At 44.4% G+C, this 9,124-nt stretch overlaps 2 pseudogenes; both read right to left on the bottom strand.

The window, feature by feature from the left end:
- Positions 1-709: 709 nt before the first annotated feature.
- Positions 710-3,234, bottom strand: LOC123076438 (protoheme IX farnesyltransferase, mitochondrial-like; annotated as a pseudogene).
- Positions 3,235-3,571: 337 nt separating this feature from the next.
- Positions 3,572-7,957, bottom strand: LOC123076427 (protoheme IX farnesyltransferase, mitochondrial-like; annotated as a pseudogene).
- Between the last annotated feature and the right edge of the window lie 1,167 nt (positions 7,958-9,124).

The following is a 9,124-nucleotide window of genomic DNA, read 5'->3' as shown; positions in this document are numbered from 1 at the left end:
TTATACAAGTATCTATATAAACATACAAGTAAGAATTTTTTCCTTTTAGAAAGAAAATAAGAACAAGAGGCTCACCACGGTGGTGCCGGCGACGAGATCGGCGTAGGCGATCGACGGCGATGAAGACGGAGACGGGACGTGACGGACCGCTAGACCTAGAAAAATATTGAGGAAAATGAAGCTTGAAGGTCGAGCTTGGAGAAGGAAAGCTTAAGTAGTGTGGCTCGGGCATTCCATCGAACACCTCATGTGCATAGGAGGTGAGCTAGAGCACCATAAAGCTCTCCAACAGCCTGCCAGAAAAACAGAGCAGTGGAGTGCTCTGCTCGCGGGCGAGGGGTATATATAGGCAGCTCATTGGTCCCGGTTTGTGGCATGAACCGGGACTAAAGGCCACCCTTTGGTCCCGGTTCAAGCCACCAACCGGTACCAATGGTGCTGGGCTAGGAGCGAGGCCCATTGGTCCCGGTTCGTCCCACCAACCGGGACCAAATGGCCCAGACAAACCGGGACCAATGCCGCCACGAGGCCCGGCAGGCCCCCTGGCCTCACAAACCGGGACCAATGGGCCCATGGGTCCCAGTTCGTGACAGAACCGGGACTAATGGGCTTATCTGGCCCGAACATATGTCATGTTTTCTACTAGTGCCCTAACTTGAGTAAAAGTGTAAAACCTCCAGTGTGTGCATCCCATACCTAGATTATATATCTAGTGCACAACTGCACATGGACATTATTTACAAAATTCTCAAATCACGAGTATTGCCGCAAAATCCTCCCTACAGCTCAACTTTAAATTTTTTCCAAATAAAAATGTGTTCATCATTCTCAGTTTTATGTTAACAAATACAAAGAGGATTTCCCTTGAGCGGGAAAAATTCTTGTCACGTGCGAAAAATAATTTCTGGACACCAAACAAAAAGGAAGGAATTCTGGCATAAGTAAAGCTTTCATAACTCATTAGCTTGTGGAGATATGTACATGGGTACGGGTAATAAGGGAATGGGGCTACAGAAGCATAGGCAACTGCAGGCCGCGATTGAGCACGAGAATGTTCCCGTTTCAGTCTAGCTCTTTCCTCATCGTCCCGCAGCTCAGCATCAGCACCACAAAGAACCCCAGCAATCTCACTAGTCTGATGCATGGATGTTATGCTGCTCCTTGTGTTCGTTAGCTAGGCAGCCGATGCAATATATGTCCAGCCATTAAAGCCGGAAGATACAAAAGACTACCATGCATGGAACATTCTTCTTGCACTCTTGTGAGTAGGATCCACCGATCCAGTACAAATGATAAGGCTCCAACGGTAAGCCCCGTCGTTAGAAGCGATGCTTCAAAACTGAACCATTCAGATGTTAGACCCCCTACAAATTAAGCATTATTTAGTTCCATGAGTAACATCTCAAGTTTATTACAAGTAATGGAAATTAGAGAACCTATATGCATGATTACTACTTACAGTTATATGCAAATAACCCCAACAGCAGCATGTAGAGACAATTTCTGAGTGATACCCATGCGGTTCTTTTACCGGTAGGATCAGCAAAAGAGAGCATTTTCGGTACCTGAATCAACAAGTCAATCAATGTAAAGGACTGTAACATTTTAATGTAACTTCTACAGTAGGTAGATCTGGTAATAACCAGTTTGGATTAATAATTAATAATTCAAACTTGGAATTAAGTCTACCTACCCTCCGGTAGGTAGATCGAAACACCCAGCAACTGAGTGGGCGATGGTTCATGTTGTACGAAGGCGGGAAAGGGCTTTGTCTGGTCATCGACAACATTCTATGATCAAGCTTCATGAAGATAGTCATGGACCCTTGGCACAAAGTCCAATCCCGACCAAGAAGTCAGGTGAGCCATCAGAAGGACCTTTTTTGCCGAACTATATGCAAAACACGGCGAGCAGTTGTGTGGTTGATGTGAAAACCAAATACAACCGAGGAGCCAGGTTAACTATTTGTAGTTTTCTTTTACGTTGCTCATAGATAGGATTGAACTAATACCATACTAGATAGAATAGTACTATGTCCATGTGACAGAACTGGATTTGTATGCATGGTCATGTGAAATATATTACTCCAACAATTAAACTCCACCCACTCCCCATGACCCCCCCCCCCCCCCCTCCCCTTATCCTCTGGTCCTACCTATTTAGCTTCACACTTTCTGAAGCTCTCAACTCTACCTAGCCTTCTCTCCTTTCTTCTTCCAGTTACTTCACATGGTAGTTCAAGTTGAGACACCTTCTCATGATATATACTTTCCACGTCTGATATACACTTTCCTCCTTTACCACTAAATTTATCACCACTCACCTTCAGATCAATCTCTACTTCCCTCGTGTGACTCAAGCCTATCTACTACTTGCCTTCTCTAATCCCCTTCTTGAATCGCGATATAAGTGGGAGGGGAGAAATAAAACAAGAACGGATGGTGAGGGAGCATGCCCATTAATTGAGTGCACAGCCTGCTCAACAGTCTGGGGTCTGCTCTTGGAGGAGTGCAACCTGAAGGACTGAATCAGGGGATCAAGGGACTCAAGAATGAGAAAAACTTTTCACAAGGGGAATATCCATTTCAAGCCACTAGACATGGGAGGCATAGGGAAAGGAAGAGTAGCTACAAATGGCAGATCTTTGACAAATTCCTTTCGTATCTCTTCATATTCTCATGGATAAACTAGTATAGTCTTAAAAATAGTCTGCTAGCTTCTTGGAGTTTCAATGACCTTCCGCAGAGCTTTAGTATGTTCTTCTTCTAAATCTGAACGACCCATAGCATTTGGGAACAAGGAGGAGGGAGCTTGTGTATGACTGACGTATGCTTGGACACCATTTCAGAACATCTGTATGTATGTACACCATAGGTAGACAATCTCCCTCATCCTTGGCCGGAAATACAAGTTAGAAGAAAATCATTGCTTTTGTGTCTTTACAGAATATTGCACTTAAAATGTTGAAATAGCCATCTTGGCACTATCGTGGGAAATCAAAACCAACTTTCAAACTGGACAGGAATCGTCCACTACGTGCAAGCTAATTGAGCCATCAACTGATAATCCACACACGTCACACATGGTAATCGAGGTGCAGCGCGGCATCCCCACATGTCCCGTCCAGTCAACTGTAGCGGCAATGTGGCTGTTGTATTCCCTCTACATAAGACGAAGCAAGGATAGAATCTGGACAAAACTTACAAGATCAAGAGATACATACTGGAACCACATTGTTCATAGGAGAAAAAACATCCAACAATAGTGTGTTAGCACTAGAACAGGTGGCCCTAACTTGGGTAGAACCTCCTATGTGTGCATCCTATACCTACATTAGCCATGTGCAGATTGCATTCAACAAAATTCCCAAATCATGAGCATTGCCGCGAAACCCCCGCAACAGCTCAACTTTGTTTTTTCCAAATAAAAAATACGTTCATCATTCTCCGATTTTATTTTAGCAATACAAAGATGATTTCCCTTGAGCAGGAAACATTCTTGTGGAAGAGCGAAAAAGAATTTCCCGATAACAGAAAAAAAGGAAGGAATGCTAGGATAAGTAAGGCATTCATTATTCATAAGCTTGTCGAGATATGTACACGGGTACAGGTAAGAAGGGGAATGGGGCTACAGAAGCATAGTCAACTGGAGGGCGTGATTGAGCACGATAATGTTCCCGTTTCTGTCTAGCTCTTTCTTGGTCGTCCCGCAGCTCAGCAACACAAAGAACCCCGGCGATCTCACTAGCTAGTCTCATTGGTTAGGCAGCCGATGCAATATAAGTCCAACCAGTAAAGCAGGAAGATACAAAAGGCTACCATGGAACATTATTCTTGCACTCTTGTGAGTAGGATCCAATACAAATGACAAGGCTCCAATGGTAAGGCCCTTTGTTAGAAGCGATGCTTCAAAACCGTACCATCCAGATGTTATACCCCCTACGCATTAACCATTTGTTAGTTCCATGATTAACATCTCAAGTTTGACCAAGTTTATTTGTTACAAGTTTATTTGTTGCTTTACCTGCACCACAGTACATCCCAGCCCCTAAAGACCTTCAAGTCCAATGCATGGTGAAGTAATGGCGCCATTGAACACCGCAAAAGAAAAGAAAATAGATAAATGCACGCCTCGGGTTTATTGATGTTGATTCAGGTCAGCGTTTATGAAATATAATACCAGACTATATTGAAGATTACAATGTCCATGTGGGAGAACTGAGCTTATATGCATGGTCATGTGAAATACTCCCTCCGTCCCAAAATAAGAGAGTATATTGCTTCTACATTTAAACTCCCTCCACTCCCCATAACCCCCTTATCCTCCAGTCTTGCCTATTTAGGTTCTTCACACCAAGCGTTGCGTTCTACCTAACCTTCTCTCTTTCTTCCAATTGCTTCACATGGTAGTTCAAGTTGAGACATCTCGCGATATACACTTTCTGCGTCTTCCAGTGATATATACTTTCCTCCTTTACCACTAAATTTATCCCCACTCACCTTCGGAACCATCCCTACTTCCCTCATGTGACTCAAGCCTATCAACTACTTGCCGCATCTAATCCCCTTCTTGAATCACGATATAAGTGGGAGAGGAGAAAGAAAACAAGGACGAATGGTGAGGGAGCATCAATTGAGTTGGCCACAAGGCATTGCAAATCGTGCTCAACAATCTGAGTCTGCTCGTGGAAGAGTGCAACCTGAGAGAGTGAATCTGGGGATCAAGTGCCTCGGGAATGAGATTTTGTTTCTTCAAAGGGGAGTCCATTTGAAGCCATTAGACATGGGATGCATAGGGGAAGGAAGAGTAACTTGAAATGGCGGATCTTTTACAAGTGCCTTTCATGTCTCTTCACATTCTCCTACGTCAACTAGTAGAGTCTTAAAAATAGTGTGCTAGCTTCTCGGAGTTTCTACATGCTTTTCTTGAAAGTCATCATGTTCTTCTTCGAAATCTAAACAATCCATAACATTTGGGAAAACAGACGATGGAGATTGTGTATGGCCAACGTATGTTTGGAGTTTGAACTACAGACCATGTAGGAACACATGTATGTGCACACCATAGGTTCATTGTCTCATTGGTAGACAATCTCCCTCATCCTTGGACGGAAATATAAGTTGGAAAAATCATTGTCTTCACTCAAAATGCTACAATAACCATCCTGGCCTCGCAACTCCACTATCATGGGAAATCAAAATCCACTTTCAAAATAGACAGGAATCGTCCACCACGTGGCAGCAAATTGCGCCATCAACTGATAATACACACGCCACACATGGTAATCGAGGAGCAGCGCGACATCCCCATGTGTCCCATCCCGTCAACTGTAGCGGCAATGCGGCTGCCGTATTCCCTCTACATAAGGCAAAGCCAAGATAGCATCTCCTACATTGTTCATACCAGAGAAAACATCCAACAATAGTGTGTTACCACTAGAACAGATGGCCCTAACTTGAGTAAAACCTCCTATGTGTGCATCTCATACCTAGATTATCCTGCATCTCATATCTAGATTATCCACATGCGCATTGCGTTCAAAAAAATATCCAAATCATGAGCATTTCCGCGAAATCCCCGTGACAGCTCAAGTTTTTTATGTTTTTTCCGACTAAAAATTGCGTTCATCATTCTCAGAAATTTTTTAACAATTCTTGTCAAGAGCTCAAAAGAATTTCCTGATAACAGACAAAAAGGAAGGAATGTTGGGATATTAGAACTTTCACAACTCATGAGCTTGTGGAGATATGTACACAGGTACAGGTAAGAAGGGGAATGGGGCTACATAAGCATAGGCAACTCGAGGGCGTGATTCAGCATGATAATGTTCCCGTTTCTATCTAGCACTTTCTTTGTCGTTCCGCAGCTCAGCAACATAAAGTACCCCAACAATCTCACTAGTCTCATTGGTTAGGCAGCCGATGCAATATAAGTCCAGCCATTAATGCAGGAAGATACAAAAGGCTACCATGGAACATTCTTCTTGCACTCTTGTGAGTAGGATCCAGTACAAATGATAAGGCTCCAATGGTAAGGCCCGTCATTAGAAATGATGCTTCAAAACTGAACCATCCAGATGTTAGCCCCCCTACAGATTAAGCATTTGTTAGTTCCATGAGTAACATCTCAAGTTTGACCAAGTTTATTTGTTACAAGCAGAAGCAAATGGAAATTATTAGAGAACCTACATGATTATTGGTACTTAATACCCAATATCCATGATTATATATCCCATGTTTGACCAATTTTATTACAAGTAATGGAAATTAGAGAACCAATATGCGTGATTACTACTTACAGTTATATGCAAGTAACCCCAACGGCAACATGTAGAGACAATTCCTGAGTGATACCCATGCAGTTCTTTTACCACTAGGATCAGCAAAAGAGAGCATTCAGTACCTGAATCAACAAGTCAATCAATGTAAAGGCCTGTAACATTTTGATGTAACTTCTACACTAGATCTGGTAAAATAACCAGTTGGAATTGATATTTGCGTTACCCTCCAGCAACGTAGTCGTCACGGCATAAGTACGCAAGGGCCATGAAATGTGGTAACTGCCAAAAGTACAAAGCAGCAGGCAGAAACGTAGAGTTGAGTGACACTTCAGATGCTGCTGCTGCCCACCTGTATGTATCAAGATAAATAAGGACCCCATGCCATGTAAATATATTGCACAGATCCATTCAATAAATAAACAGGAGTGCTGCCCATGATGCCTATAAGCAACCCCCTTTTTTTATTTGCTTGCTTAACATGTCATTGTATGACCTGGAACAGCCTCCATGGCAGCGGTATCATCAGTTTGATGCTTACAGTTGGGTCCACTACAAAAAGTGTAGTTAAATTAATAAGAGCCCAACTGAACTAGGAAGGTAGCTATGGTTTGGTCTTGAGTATAAACCATAGTAAAAAAAAGGCAAGCCTAGGCACTAGCCAATAGCAAAACGCCTAGCGTTTAATTGCGCATAATTGTGCTTAAGCATGTGCTTTGGTCAAAAAAGCGCAAGACGGTGGCAAAACTCACAATTAGGAAGGACTAGCTCCAATATTCAACATATGAAATACCCCCTTCAACCTGCACCTAGACAATCCAGACATGTGTCATCGGCAGTAACATACCCTAGAAGTGGCGGAATGGCCTCAACAACTGCTCCCACCCATGTATTGACATGGTGTATTTGTTTCAGTGAAGTGTATACAAATGCATACATAATGAGATTGGATGCTGCAAGCCCAGCAGGTAAGAAATTAGCCTGCAAGATATTGCCAAAATTTTGCAATGTTTAGTTCCAATAACAGCATTATACATTTATACCAACTACAGCGACCGTACACAATTCAAACAAAGTGTAGAGCAAGTGGAGGCAAACAGCAAAGAGCCGAACCTTGCAAGCCAATAATGTTGTTCCTGCAGCTCCAACACTTGTAGCCCACATGGCAGCATGCACAGGAGGAGACGTGGGCGTGGTGGCCTCCGGTAAGGCTCCTCGGGTGCGCGCCCCAGCATGCCGCCCACGAGATAGAGGTGGAAGATGCCGCCTCATGCGGCCGCCCCACTGGTAACACACACAACTGCGCTCTAGCCCTACGGTGGTACAAGCTTCCGAAGGCAAGCTGCCACGTGCTTCCGCCCGCTGGCTGCAAACACGGCTTCATCCCGGCCCTGCTGGCCTGTGTGCGCACCGCCGCGAGCTCCCGGCCCCTGCCAGCCTATGTGCACACCGTCGTGAGCTGCACAAGCTCCCCGCGATGGCCGGACACACAGGTTGCAGTCATTGTCGTCGACCGTGACAGCACCCTTTGCATTCGGCTGCTCCGCGCCGTCTCTGCATCGGTAGCCATCCCTCTGTCACTCACCGTCGCACGTGCAAGTACGCCGTCTCCACCCACGAGCTTATGGGTCCCATCATGACGCCACCCACCTATCACGGTTCACGGGCGGACACATTGTCTTCGTCGCATATCCATCATAGCACGCGCACCACACTCACGAACATCACTACAATTTATGAAATCTGATGAATGGCAAAAACTAATGATACTAAACACCTTTTGACAAAAACAAACAGGACGTAGTTAAATGCTAGTTCATTTTTACCACTATGAAGGTCATCTTAGCTTTACAGGGCACACTAAACCACTAATCGACCACTATGCATACATTGTCAAGGTGGACAAACCAAGGCAGTAATGATTTGGTGGCGGCCACTATCTGCTATCTAGGATCTCCACCACGCACAAAAGTTTTGGCTAAACCCTAACATTTCAGGACATGGGTCCAAAAGCACAACAAAACTGGATGGTGAAGCAAGAAACAAGAACAAGAAGAAGAGGAGAGGTCATGTGTCAAACAAACCCAGTCTGCAATACACTTACAATTCCATTTCTACATCCTAAACAAAAGGGCTACATCAGCTAGTTTGTCACATAGCATCATATGTTTGCTGAACAGCATCACAGGTTTATCTCACAGAGCCAGTACTACGAAGCCTAAGGTTCGCAATCAAGCATACTAGATCCTACATCCTTTCAACGTTAAGGGGTATTAATGAGTTTGTGCTCAGCTGTTATAATTCCCAAATCCCAGAGCACGTAAAAATTCATTAATTCAGAATTTAGTCACAAGAACTGAAGAGTATATTTTTACTTCAATATGAAAAACATCAAACGTGAAGGGAAACGGGAGCAGATCACGCACCTGAGGCGGGCTTTGGAGAGCTCCTAGTAGCACCGCCCGTAGTGCCGCAGCACGTCGGAGGTGGAGGCGGCAACAGTGACGAATGAACTGGGCAGGCTTTAATAGGCTTGAGCCTGCCCTCCAGCAATGTAAAATAGAAATTAGTAGGTAATAGTACATGTTCCTAGTAGTATTATGACAAATTCTAGCCTTCTTTGAACAAACTAATTGAGACTTAATGGTTTTTTCTTTAGACCTTTGACTTTGAGTCTGCCCTTGATTTTCCTCCAAGATTCGCCACTGGGCGGCAGTGCACCCGAGGCGGGCTTTGAAGAGCTCCCAGTAGCACCGCCCGTAGTGCCGCAGCACGTCGGCGGCGGAGGCGCCGCCTCTCCACATGGCGGCGGTGGCGACGGTGAACCACGAGGAGGCCGGAAAGATC

The sequence above is a fragment of the Triticum aestivum genome, chromosome 1B (assembly GCF_018294505.1).
Source record: "Triticum aestivum cultivar Chinese Spring chromosome 1B, IWGSC CS RefSeq v2.1, whole genome shotgun sequence".
Classification (NCBI taxonomy): Eukaryota; Viridiplantae; Streptophyta; class Magnoliopsida; order Poales; family Poaceae; genus Triticum; species Triticum aestivum.
This window is presented reverse-complemented; position numbering and strand designations above follow the sequence as displayed.